The sequence below is a fragment of the Pelophylax lessonae genome, assembly GCF_965119305.1.
Source record: "Pelophylax lessonae genome assembly, chromosome: 4".
In the NCBI taxonomy this organism is placed as follows: Eukaryota; Metazoa; Chordata; class Amphibia; order Anura; family Ranidae; genus Pelophylax; species Pelophylax lessonae.
This window is the reverse complement of record NC_138771.1, coordinates 4,166,583-4,181,890: the sequence shown is the minus strand read 5'-3', so window position 1 is coordinate 4,181,890 and position 15,308 is coordinate 4,166,583.

The window sequence follows — 15,308 nt, the reverse complement described above, 5'->3', positions numbered from 1 at the left end:
CGCAACCCACACTGTACTTGTGGACTTCCGTCAGTATATGGCTTCCTCCCAGTCATGAACATAGATATTAGATTTTCCAGCCGCCCCATACAAAGATAGCCGACAACTTAGCTTGTATACGTTTTGGAACCTTCCCCTTTATTGAACAATGTACACAGTTTATATACAGCATGGACCTCCCCCTCTTGAGCAGATTACCACATCCAGGTCAGGGGTTGCCTGATTACATTATCATATGCAGATGAAATTGCATACAGAAATATAATTAACCTGAACTAATTATCTAGCCATCTGGACAGAAACAATATGTGAGTTCATTAACAATTAACAATGGGACAGACAGGCTTAACAGAATACACATCACACCTCAATACACAAACGATAGGGAGAGCCTGTCTCTGACATTGAAGGACATGGAACAGAAGCCAATGTGATTAGCTCTTTCAATGAACATGTTCTGAATCAAACAGGAATAGTCCTCACATATTTCTCGAGATACATGGCTGACAAATATTACTGTACCACTTGAAGCAATCCAAACCGTATTCTCAGTGTCCATTAAGTATCTGTCTTTCACTCCCAGTGACGATGAGTACTGTCACAGCGTTGTGTTCCCTGGCTCTGTGGTGACGTCACACTGCGCCTCCACCAGTGGACCACCCAATTGAGAACCGGAAAAAGCCTATCTCCCCGCTGAAGACAACATGCTGGATGGAGATAGAAGATACATTAACATCACAGAACTCTAATGCCGGTCTTCTCCCGGCCGCTGTAGCAGTCTTATCCTCAAAGAGCTTCACCTTATTCCTCCTACCTTAACCACTTAAGTCCCATTAGATTTTACCCCCTTCCTGACCAGGGCCTATTTTGCTATTCGGCACTGCGTGACTTTAATGGACAATTGCGCGGCCGTGCGACGCTGTACCCAAACTAAATTGATGTCCTTTTTTTTCCCACAAACAGAGATTTCTTTTGGTGGTATTTGATCACCTGTGCGCTTTTTATTTTTTGCGCTATAAACAAAAAAAGAGCGTAAATTTTGAAACAATAACAATATTTTTCAAATTTTTTTATATGAAATTCCCCCCCCCCCCCCCCCAAAAATGTAAAAATCAAAATTTTTTAACATTTTTGGCCAATTTATTTTCTGCTACATATGTTTGGTAAAAAAAAAATCGCAATAAGTGTATTTTGATTGGTTTGCGCAAAAGGGAAAGATTCTTTCATTTTTGGTGGGTTTTTTTTTTAACGAGTCATGGCGGCGATCTGTGATTTTTTTTTTTGCGGGACTGCGACATTACGGGGGACAGATCGGACCCCTGACTGACATTTTTGACACTTTTGGGAGTACCAGTGATATTACTGCAGTAATCAGTGCCACACATATGCACTGTTACTGTAAAAAAAAACACTGGCAGGGAAGGGGTTAACTTTATTGGGGAAGGAGGGGTTAAGTGTGTCCCTAGGGGGGTGCTTCTAACTGTAAAGGGGTGTGGCTAGTGATGTAACCACAGAGACATACGATCCTACATAGCAGGATCGTATGATCTTTGCAGTTAGATCAGGGAGAATGACAGGCGGCTTTGTTTACATCAGCCACCTGCCTTTCTCCCTCTCAACGGGGAGATCGCGAGTGACCGGCGGACATCGGGTCTGCCGGTCACACGCGCGAGCTTGTTAGGAAATGAGCGGGGGCGGGAGTGCGTCTCCAGCAGCGTGCGCTCGCCCCCTAGAGGCTCTCAGGCTAGCGACGCAGTACTACGTCACTTTGCCTGTACGGGGCTGACTGCTGCAGTAAATAGTCGTGCGGCGGTCGGTTAATGGGAGTTTTTAATGTGCTATGTATTTTGGATTATTCAATACTACAAGTAAAAGAAAAGAAAATTAAATACTACAATACCCTTACCTGCCTCTGGAACACACATTAGCCTTAAAAGGCTGAAAGTTTGAGATTCTCCGCCTTTCTGGACCCAAGGGGCAAATGATGGGCAACTATCACAATTTTTACTATTTCACGATTGGTCATCGTTACTATTTAATTTTAGATAGTTACCTTTAAGATACACTGAATTACAACTATGGCAATAACCATGGTTTGCCGTGTTGTTACTCTCCACAGGACACAGTTGGGGTGTCCGGGATTGGAAGCAACACCCCTACCATAAGATTAGGACTGCTATTACTTTCAGAATTCAAACTTTAAATATGACTTTATGTCCCCATAAAGAATCTTTTGTTATACGTTCTTCTGTATACGGAATGTTCCACCAATGTTATTTGTTTGTATCCTTCTTTATGAAAACTCTATAAAAACTTTTGAAATTAAAAAGTGCTCCTTACATTTTTGTTCAGCGGTGTATATTAGCCTGATGTGTCCAATGACCAATAACGAGCAAAAACGAATTGTGAGCTCTTCGGGACAGAGCCTGTAATTAACACCATTCACTTCGGCACCAAGAAGTCAGAATTGTATTATGATTAGTAATAGGATAAAGGACAGCATGGGGGATGTTTTCCATCAACAAGTGTCCCTAATAACGCTCTATTATGTGTGGCTACAGATGAGATGGAAGCTTTGATCTATGCAAGATAAAAATTCCCCGCTGCTTTGTTACCACGGACAAACCAATGGCACTGAGCCGATCTAATGAAAGCTGGTGAGGAACCCGCTGAACCAATACCCACTCATCTTCAAAGAGTATTAACCCGATAACTGCTGGACAGCGCTCCATGGTGCATCGCTACACGGGGGGCGGGGGGGGGGGGGTGTATAATGGAGCTAAAATGAGCAACCAAAAAAAAAAGGAGAAAAAAAGAATACATATTCTCCATCAACATTCTTCGGCCTTTGTCTAATTTTCAGTTCTTCATCAAATAATAATCTTCCACCCAAATGTTTATCCAAAGCAGCTCCTGACTTCTCTCATTATTGTACATGGGGGGTGCTGGGTACAGAGATATTCTGGTGGAAGAAAGAAGACAAACAACCAATTCCACCAACAGAGAGAAGAATAAATAAATAAAACAACACAGACAAAAAGAAAACCTCTAAATACACAATCCTATATACACACTCCTATATACACACTCCTATATACACACTCCCATATACACACTCCCATATACACACTCCCATATACATAATCCTATATACATAATCCTATATACACACTCCTATATATACACTCCCATATACACAATCCCATATACACACTCCTATATATACACTCCCATATACACAATCCCATATACACACTCCTATATACACACTCCTATATACACACTCCCATATACACACTCCTATATACACACTCCTATATACACACTCCTATATACACACTCCTATATACACACTCCCATATACACACTCCCATATACACACTCCCATATACACAATCCCATATACACACTCCTATATACACACTCCCATATACACACTCCTATATATACACTCCTATAAACACAATCCTATATACACACTCCTATATACACACTCCTATATACACACTCCTATATACACACTCCCATATACACACTCCTATATACACACTCCTATATACACACTCCTATATACACACTCCTATATACACACTCCCATATACACAATCCCATATACACACTCCTATATACACACTCCTATATACACACTCCCATATACACAATCCTATATACACACTCCTATATACACACTCCCATATACACACTCCCATATACACACTCCCATATACACAATCCCATATACACAATCCCATATACACAATCCCATGTACACACTCCTATATACACACTCCCATATACACACTCCCATATACACACTCCCATATACACAATCCCATGTACACACTCCTATATACACACTCCTATATACACACTCCTATATACACACTCCTATATACACACTCCCATATACACAATCCCATATACACACTCCCATATACACACTCCCATATACACAATCCCATATACACACTCCTATATACACACTCCTATATATACACTCCTATATACACAATCCCATATACACACTCCTATATACACACTCCTATATATACACTCCCATATACACAATCCCATATACACACTCCTATATACACACTCCTATATATACACTCCTATATACACAATCCCATATACACAATCCCATGTACACACTCCTATATACACACTCCCATATACACACTCCCATATACACACTCCCATATACACAATCCCATGTACACACTCCTATATACACACTCCTATATACACACTCCTATATATACACTCCTATATATACACTCCCATATACACAATCCCATATACACAATCCCATATACACACTCCCATATACACAATCCCATATACACACTCCTATATACATACTCCTATATATACACTCCTATATACACAATCCCATATACACACTCCTATATACACACTCCTATATATACACTCCCATATACACAATCCCATATACACACTCCTATATACACAATCCCATATACACACTCCCATATACACACTCCCATATACACACTCCTATATATACACTCCTATATACACAATCCTATATACACACTCCCATATACACACTCCCATATACACAATCCCATATACACACTCCTATATACACACTCCCATATACACACTCCCATATACACACTCCTATATATACACTCCTATATACACACTCCTATATACACACTCCCATATACACACTCCCATATACACAATCCCATATACACACTCCCATATACACAATCCCATGTACACACTCCTATATACACACTCTTATATACACACTCCCATATACACACTCCCATATACACACTCCCATATACACACTCCCATATACACACTCCCATATACACAATCCCATATACACACTCCTATATATACACTCCTATATATACACTCCCATATACACAATCCCATATACACACTCCTATATATACACTCCCATATACACAATCCCATATACACACTCCTATATACACACTCCCATATACACACTCCCATATACACAATCCCATATACACACTCCTATATACACACTCCCATATACACACTCCTATATATACACTCCTATATACACACTCCTATATACACACTCCCATATACCCACTCCTATATATACACTCCTATATACACACTCCCATATACACACTCCCATATACACAATCCTATATACACACTCCTATATACACACTCCTATATACACAACGCTATATACACACTCCTATATACACACTCCTATATGCACACTCCCATATACACAATCCTATATACACACTCCTATATACACACTCCTATATACACACTCCCATATACACACTCCCATATACACAATCCCATATACACACTCCTATATATACACTCCCATATACACAATCCCATATACACACTCCTATATACACACTCCCATATACACACTCCCATATACACACTCCCATATACACAATCCCATATACACACTCCTATATACACACTCCCATATACCCACTCCTATATATACACTCCTATATACACAATCCTATATACACACTCCCATATACACAATCCTATATACACACTCCTATATACACAATCCTATATACACACTCCTATATACACACTCCTATATACACACTCCTATATACACAACGCTATATACACAATCCTATATACACACAGTTCATCCAGAGGATCAAAAACCCCAGCAAAGCATGATCCAATCAGGGGAAAAAACTCCTTCCTGATCCCCCGAGAGGCAATCTGATATTCCCTGGATGAATTTACCTATAAATTTAAGTACCCAGTTATATTATGTACACCCAGGAAAGAATCCAGGACTTTTTTTTTTTAGCAATTTACTGAGCTGGCCAGAACCACCTCTGGAGGGAGTCTATTCCACGTTATAGTAAGAGAATTGAGGGATGGCGCTCAGATGTGTATACTATAAACAAAACAATCCCAGTATGGACTCCAATAGATAGCTTGACAAAGCTACATTTGTAGCGAAACATGTGGTTGTGGCAATCGGGAGGCTCCACAGAAGTGCAGACACTCAGCTCTCCGCCCCTCACGGCCTCTGAGCGACTCCTCGGCTGGCTATTCACGGATTCCCGGCCCGGCGAAGTGACGTCATCAGCGTGCGCCTCCGGTGCTCACGGCAGGCATTGAGTGAGCGTAACACTGAGGCTCCGGTCTAGTAAGGCGGCCGCACACTAGACCGTTTGAGCCCCCCCGCTGTCGATCCGGTCCGTCGTTTCATCTGCCAGCCACGACCCTCCAGGCTCATCATCAGGTCCCCATGAGCCCACCAAGGGTCTCTACATATCAACTAGTGAGGAGACACAGAGGCTTCTGGGAGCGGTAGGACTGTTAAATGTCTGTGCATTGTATTGTTTTATTATTGGATCTACAATAAATTTTTAAGAGACTATCTATTGGAGTCCATACTGGGATTGTTTTGTTTATAGTATACACATCTGAGCGCCATCCCTCAATTCTCTTACAATATCTGCATGTTGTCCTACATTTGGGATTGGGCGAACAGTGTGGCTACAGGTACTTTCTATATATGCCTTTGTGCATTATCTGTTAAGAGTCATTACAGGAATATTGCAGGACTTTTCAAGCTCTTGGATTAGCGCCAGAACTTCTAATTGGAGTTATTCCACGTTATATGCAATGTGTAACCAGGTTGGTAGGCGACTACAAGTAGAAGTGATACAATACATTACATCACAGCGACATTGATAAGTCGAAAACAATTCAACGTGCAAACATAATTGGTCATATGGTTCGACGCGTTTCTCCAACTTGTAAGATGGCTTCCTCAGGAACCAATATGGTCGGTTGGTGTATCCTCTAATCATAAGAGAAGAAGATACATAAGTAGACATACTAAATAGTTGTTTCACAGATAATACAGTGTGCCTCGTATACCAACAGAACACATGTACATTATTAATGTTAACATGCTCACCCAGTTAACAGAGATAATTAACATTAGGATTCATGATGTCACACCAGCCATAGGATCAGAAGCAGATACCTTCCCATATATGACCCTGGAAAGGGGTCAAAATGCCTAAATTGGCATTGTGGCTTCCCTGATAGAAAGATAATGGCAGCCAGGTATCACCAGGTGTAAGGATATCCGGCAATTGTAGGAGATCTCAAGGTATGAGGGAAGAGAAGGAGATATAAAAAGGGAGTGTTGGCAATGTCCAATATCTCTAAAAAGAGACAAAAATCATTTTAGAGGCCAGGGCACATATAAAGAGGTAGTTATTGCCAGGGCCAGTATAGGAATTTACTAGTTAAAAAAATAAAAATGACATAAATCTTTCCTCTAGTTCGTAGAGGTGATAACTTTTGCGCAAACCAATCAATATATAATTATTTGGATTTTTTTTTTTTATCAAAAATATGTAGCAGAATACAAATTGGCCTAAAATGATGAAAAAATGTGATTTTAATTTTTTTATTGGAAATGTTATATAGTAGAAAAATAAAAATATTGTTTTTCTTTCATAATTGTCGCTCTTTTTTTTTCTATTATTTATAGCGCAAAATAAAAATAAATAAATAAAGAAAGAAAATCGCACAGGTGCTCAAATACCACCAAAAGAAAGTTCTGTTTTTGGGAAAAAGGGATATCAATTTTATATGGGTGCAGCGTCGCACGACCACGCAATCGTCAGTTAAAATAACGCAGTGCTGCATTGCAAAATATGGCCTGGTCATTAAGGGGGAGGAAATGGAACCGCGAACCACACTGTGTTTGTGGGCTTCCGTCAGTATACAGCTTCCTCCAGTCTTAAACATAGATATCAGATATTCTAGCCGTCCCCCCCCCCCCCCCATACAAAAATAGACGGAACTTAGCTTGTAGAGAACTGGAACCTTTATTGAACAACTCTCACCAAATATATACAGGATGGACATCCCCCTCCTGATCAAATTACCTCACCAGGGAATCTCCTCCCCCAGCCCAAGGAGTGATTGAACTAGTGACCACGCACCATTCCTATGAACGAGCCTTGTCTCTGAAACACCAGTCCACCACCCGTATGTCCAAGCTTTGGCTACCTTGGATCACATGGATAAATCAGACGTAATGGGAGATTTGATCCCCTAGAGCGGTCTGGGGAGTGCCCTGCTGGGGCCTGGCGCTCCGGAGATGGCCACAGTGTGGTTCCCATTTGGGGTGGCCGTATCTGGGGTGTGGGGCAGCCGGTGGGGTACACCCCGTTTAAGCCTAACCTCTCCCTTGAACCCAAGTTAAAATATTGGAGCCATATAGTGGTGGAAAGGACATTTTCCCCAATCAATTTGGTCCCCTCGATACGTAAGTGGCTATGATTGTCTACAAGTTAATTAATAGGAACAAGTTGAGTACCTAGTGAAGATATCTTAGTAACGGTACTAATATGAAGCATGCAATGTTATGGAAATGTTGATATGACGGCAAACTGAAGTTATTCTTGAATGTTAATGGGAATTGTACTTCCCGAATGTTTGTACCTTTTTTATGTTGAAAACTCAATAAAAAGATTGTTTAAAAAAAAAATAAAAATAAAAAAAAATTACCTCACCAGCTTGGGTGCCTGATTACATTATCATATGCAGATGAACTTGTGTACAGACATAGAATTAACCTGAACTAATTATCTAAAGAACAACCAACACAAACAGTATTCTACTTTTCCACCAGTAACTAATAGATGACAATTATTCAATCAACCTGAGTCAATTAACTAGCAGACGGCCATCCTCAAGCTCCTGAAGTACAATACACATTATCATAAGTGTAAACACAGAACCCACAGTAAATAACAGGGGAGTAAATAAGCATATTCAACAATGTATGGAAGACAGGTGGTTGAGCTGATGATATAAGCATCTGCTATGACTCTTACTGTCTTGGGGAGACATGGACTTGAATCTAAAGTAAGATTACTCCAAGGGCCACACATACAGCGTGTGTCTTTCAATCCCAGTGACGGTGACTACCGTCAATGGGGAAAATCTTCCGGTCCAGAAGTGGTTAAATGGGGCCCAATATGGACCCTGCCTACATGTATACATATACATATATATATATATATATATATATATATATATATGTAGCACCCTACAGGTAGGTGCTAGGTAAATGTATAGTGGGCCTTGTCTGCCTAACAGCAGGGCCATGATTTCTGTTAGGTAGGGTGTCATGAGTTCCAGATGTGTTTGCTGAAGGGGAAGTCTCCCCATTGACTCCTGTGAGAGGCTTCTCATAGGGCAGTGGAGGAAGCCCAATCAGGGGACACATTCAAGCTTGTAACTACCCCAGAAGGCAGATTATGCCGCAAAGGATTCTGGGAGTGGATATAAGTTTGGGGGAAGTGCGTGACACAGGGTCTTTGGCGGGAGCAGAGTCCCAGGAGGGAGAGGACGGCTGTCTCTCCTCCTGTCTAAAGAAGCGGATGTCTCGGGGTGTCGCCTGGGAATCCAGGGACTGCTGAGTTAAGCTGAGGGGATCCGGTGTGCCGAGAACCTGCGGAGAGCGAGAGAGGGGTCCAGTCCCAGGAAAGCCTACACAGGTCGTGAGTACTGAGGATTGCCCCTGGGGGTCTGCCTAAAGTCAGAGGGGACCACTCCGGAAGAGGTTCTAGGATCCAGTGTCAGCTAGCTGAGGAAAGGGGGTACCTAGGTTGAGGACCTTGAAGTTACTGAGGGGGTACAGAGCCAGTGAACCCCGAAGAGTTCAAGGCCAGAAAGAGTTGCAGCCATACAGGAACCTACAACAAACTACCTCAAGCCAGTGCAAGGCTGGGGGGAGTAGCCAGTGACTTTGCAGTACAGCAGTGTCAGTAGTTCTATAATCCACAGTCCTGGATCTTCTGGACTTAAAGTCGAGGATTCAGCACTTCTATCAAGTTACAGTGCGTTCTGAGAGTCAGTGAGTGTCGGCTGGCGTCAAGGCAGCGCTAACAGACATTTTTCCTGGATAAAGTCCCAAGTGTATTTAGTTGAGCCCAGGGCTTTTTTTCTCAAAGAATAGGTGCAGGAACTCTCCCTTTTCTCCGCCCCTACCCACCTCCGAGGAATGTTCCTTGGTTCACCCCCTTGCCCATCTCCCAATACTGCCCTTTATGGAGAATACAGAACCAAGTATAACTTTTTTTGTAGCAAGTAATTTGTATGTCATTTATTAATGAGAACAAGAAAAGCAGTAAAATAGATCCCCTGCAGCCAGCAACAATAATAGACCCTACATCAACAATAGATCGCCCCCCCCCCCCCAAAAAAAAATGAACCACACACAACAAAAAATTCCCCAGAACAACAATAGACCCCCCAACAACTATAGACCCCCCAACAACTATAGACCCCCGGCAGCAACAACCAGCATCAACAGACCCCTCCCTCAACAGTAGAACTCTCCCAGCAACAACTGACCCCCCCCCCCCCCAGCGATATAATACCCACCCCACCAACAATAGATCCTCCACCAAAAACAATAGACTTCCAAAGCAACAATAGACCCCTCCATGCAAAAATGGATCCTCTCCAGCTACAATAGACCCCCAAGCAGCCAGCATCAGTAGATCCTTCGGCATCCCCCTTCACCCCTTGCATTCATTCAGTACTGGAGGTGCCGGAACTACGTTCCCCCGCGTTCCTGCTGAAAAAAAAGCCCTGGTTGAGCCTAAGGTGTATCCCACTCATTCCCTTCTCCCATCCCCTTATCTACAATAAAACCACAGAACAAAGATGGCGGAGTTGTCAATGTCTCAGTTCTCACACCCAGGGTCGCAGCTCACATGGGCTGGAGAGGTAACCGGTAACAATGGCAGACCCACATCATGCTCAATGCCAGGAAAACTTGCTACATATAGATTGTTTCTTTGTCTCTGGGTCTATTCCTCTTCATCCCTATTCCTGGATATTACAGACCTGTATACACATTGGTAACAATTTAACAAACTGTTGAATTAAATAAAAATTTAAATAAAATGAGAAATTTTGCGATTGACTTGGAGGCTTGCAGTCTAAGTGAGATGTCACATGTATTATGGAATAGCAATGATTACAGGAACAGCAGCGTGCATTCTTCTGACTCGATAGATGTTAATTGCTGCTGATTGATCAGAATGCTTTTGATAAATTTCCCCTCCAAAGCTGAGGTTTGATGCCTCTGATAGAAGCACTTACCATGAATTAGAGGCACTCAACACAAGAGCTTGTGATTCATTAATCAGGCCACCCAGTCATGTTAGTCGCTGATCTGTAATGGCCATTAACGATTGCAAAGCTGACTTATTGAAAATAGTTCCAAGAATCGCCCCTTCCACTCCATGGTAGGACATTCGGGATGATGATAAATTGGCTTTTTTTAACCTTCAACAGCTTGACCGGAAAGTCATTTATTTTGGATAAGAACGAGAAAGATGAAGTTTACACAGAAATATCACATAGAGGCATTGGTGAGTTCCTCCTGAGGTCCCAAATCAGAGGCGTAACTAGAACCTTCAGGGCCCCAGTGCAAGAAACCATGAAGGGCCCCCCGGACCCCTGGCCGGGGCCCTTCCCTTCAAGCCTGGGGCTCTTCCCACTGATCCTGGGGCCCTTTATTCTCCTTATGGGGCCCTTTATTACGGTCCCGCAATGGGACCCTTTCACAAGTTCTGCAGTGGGTCCCCTTCCTGCCATCTTGGGGCCTCCCCACGGTGGTGGAATCCCAGGGCCCGGTCGCAAGTGTGACCTTTGCGATCCTGGAAGTTCACCCACTGGTGTCAGTAGTTTTTATTTTTTGGTATTTTAATTGTATTATTTTTTATCATTTTATTTTATTTTTTTACAATGTGACTGACTATGACTCTGTCCATTCACAAAAGGAAGGAGCTGGTAAATTATATATTTACTGACCCCTTCCTGGTTCTCTATTGTGATACATCCCCTGCAGCCAGCAGGGGAGGGAAGGGAGCACAGTGGGGAGGGGGGCAGCACAGTGGAGGGGGCAGCACAGTAGGATGGGGGGGACCAGGGGAGCACACAGGGGCCCAGAGACAGCAGAACACAGGAGAGGGGAGGGAGCACAGTGGGGGGGGGGGGGCAGCACAGTAGAGAGGGGTGGGTGGGCAGCACAGTGGGTGGGGGGACCAGGGGAGTACAGTGAGGGGGTAGGGGGCAGCACAGTAGGGGGGGGCAGGGGAGTACACAGGGGCCCAGAGACAGCAGAACACAAGTGAACTGGATAGGAGGAGTGGCGGGGGCAGCATACAGAGGAACCAATCTCCTCCATTTTCCTCCTGCAGCTACAGGAGGAAAAAGGAGGACAGTGATTTCTCTACATGCAGCCCCTGCCCCCCCCCCCCCTCCTATCCAGGTGTACAGGGGAGCCGCACATACCCCCTGGAGCATGGGGCCTGGTTGCAATTGCAACCCCTGCAACCCCTGTAGTCATGCCCCTGTCCCAAATCACTGAAAGGTAAAGTAGAGGATGATGGAATAAAGCAGGGGGTCTCCAAACTATGACCCTCCAGATCTTCAGGAACTACAATTCCCATCATGCCTAGTCATGTCTTTGAATGTCAGAGTATTACAATGCCTCATGGGACATATAGTTCCCCAACAGCTGGAGGGCCGTAGTTTGGAGATCCCTGGAATAAAGGAATCCAGCCTGACCACTTCCCAAAATATCTAAATCCTGAGAGCCACAACCACATGGGTTCACTTTTCACTGTCTAACCCGGCCTTTCCCAGCCCCTTCAACATGGAGGATCCCTTGAAATTATTTTCAGGTCTCAGGGAACTCCTATTAATAATTTCTGCATTTACAACTCTCTGTATATCAGTGTGAACAATACGATGAGACTTAACAAATGAAAGCATAAGAAATGAAGCGTACTTAGAGAAGAATTCTGGGTATAGATATTTTATACATAGTTACATTGTTCCAGTTTGGGCCAACTACACTATATTACCAAAAGTATTGGGACGCCCGCCTTTACACACATGAATTTTTCAAACATTCCCATAGACTCCTAAACCTTGCCTTGTGGACGGCCTTCCCAGAAGAGTTGAAGCTGTTATAGCTGCAAAGGGTGGGCCAACTCAATATTGAACCCTACGGACTAAGACTGGGAGGCCATTAAAGTTCATGTGTGTGTAAAGGCAGGCGTCCCAATACTTTTGGTAATATAGTGTATGTATATACCATACCTGTGGGATCCCTCTGGACGCTGGAAATCAGTAAAGTAAGCACCGCTACTACACCCATACTACACCGCTACTACCCAACTACCATACAACTACCACACTGCTACTCCAGTGATACCCACTAACTTCTGGGTCCCGTGCAAAGTGGCTGCCCTGCTGCATTGTAAACATGGGATGTCAGCTGCTCACCATGGGCACCATTCTGAGAAAGCTTTGCATTTTCTTAATGAGCGCAAAGAAATTAGGTGAATAGTTAATAATAATACCCAGAAGAATACGTAATTATTGTAGGGTTCCTTACTCTGCTGGTCAGTGGAGAAATGCCATTAATAGTCAGTGGAAACATACCTCCTTACTTTGGTGGCCAGGTAAATGCTCCCTTACATTGGTGGCCAGGTAAATGCTCCCTTACATTGGTGGCCAGGTAAATGCTCCCTTACACTGATGGCCAGGTAAATGCTCCATTACACTGGTGGCCAGGTAAATGCTCCATTACACTGGTGGCCAGGTAAATACTACCTTACATTGGTGGCCAGGTAAATACTCCCTTACATTGGTGGCCAGGTAAATACTCCCTTACATTGGTGGTCAGGTAAATGCTCCCTTAAATTGGTGGCCGGGTAAATGCTCCCTTACATTGGTGGCCAGGTAAATACTCCCTTACATTGGTGGCCAGGTAAATACTCCCTTACATTGGTTGCCAGGTAAATGCTCCCTTACACTGATGGCCAGGTAAATCCTCCCTTACATTGGTGGCCAGGTAAATGCTCCCTTACATTGATGGCCAGGTAAATGTTCCCTTACATTGGTGGCCAGGTAAATGCTCCCTTACACTGGTGGCCAGGTAAATGCTCCCTTGCACTGGTGGCCAGGTAAATGCTCCCTTACATTGGTGGCCAGGTAAATGCTCCCTTACATTGGTGGCCAGGTAAATGCTCCCTTACATTGGTGGCCAGGTAAATGCTCCCTTACATTGGTGACCAGGTAAATGCTCCCTTACATTGGTGGCCAGGTAAATGCTCCCTTACATTGGTGACCAGAGAAATGCTCCGTTTCATTGATGGCCAGGTAAATGCTCCCTTACATTGGTGGCCAGGTAAATGCTCCCTTACACTGATGGCCAAGTGAATGCTCCCTTACATTTAGATACATATTCGCCAGCACACCAAGGATCTTACAAAAGCAGTCCAAAAAAAACTTTATTCAAGATAAGATCACATCAGAAAAATATAGTGCAACTTTTCGGAGCTGCACAGGACCCCTTCGTCAGGCATGTGATGATCCCTTACATTGGTGGCCAAGTGAATGCTCCCTTACATTGGTGGCCAGGTAAATGCTCCCTTGCACTGGTGGCCAGGTAAATGCTCCTGTAACGCTGAGCGCTCCGGTCCCTGCTTCTGGACCGGAGCGCTCGCAGCGTTCGTTCCAGATCCACTCACCTGTGACCGCTCCTCCTCCGCTCCCCGCTCACATGGTTCCCGGAGCGCGCGCCCCTGCACCATAGGGCGCGCGCGCGCAGGTCGTTTGAAATCTAAGGGGCCTGTGCACCAGTAATTGGTGCCTGGTCCAAACCTCCCTTCCTGTTTCCTGTGACCTGTTTCCTGTTTCCTGTGACCTGTTTCCTGTGACCTGTTTCCTGTGACCTGTTTCCTGTTTCCTATATAAGTGACCTGCCCCTTCCAGCCATTGCTGGATCTTTGTTGCCTTGTTGCCTTAGTGAAAGCGTTATTTGTGTAATCCTTTGCCTGTTGCCGAACCCTTTGCTAACGACTATCGCCTCTGAACCTGTGCTGCCTGCCCTGACCTTTGCTACGTCTGACTACGCCTCTGCCTGTCCCTTTTGTACTACGCCTATATCAGCAGTCGGTGAGGTTGAGCCGCTACCAGAGGACACGACCTGGTAGTTAGCGCCGCAGCAAGCCCATCCCGCCTTGCGGCGGGCTCTGGTGAAAACCAGTAACTACTTAGAACCGATCCTCCGGTACGGTCCACGCCAATCCCTCACTGACACAGCGGATCCACTCCCTGCACCGCTCCTGCTACCAGTCCGGACCCTGACAGTAAGATCCGGCCATGGATCCCGCTGATGTGCCTCTGCCTAGTATCACGGACCTTACTACAGTTGTGGCCCA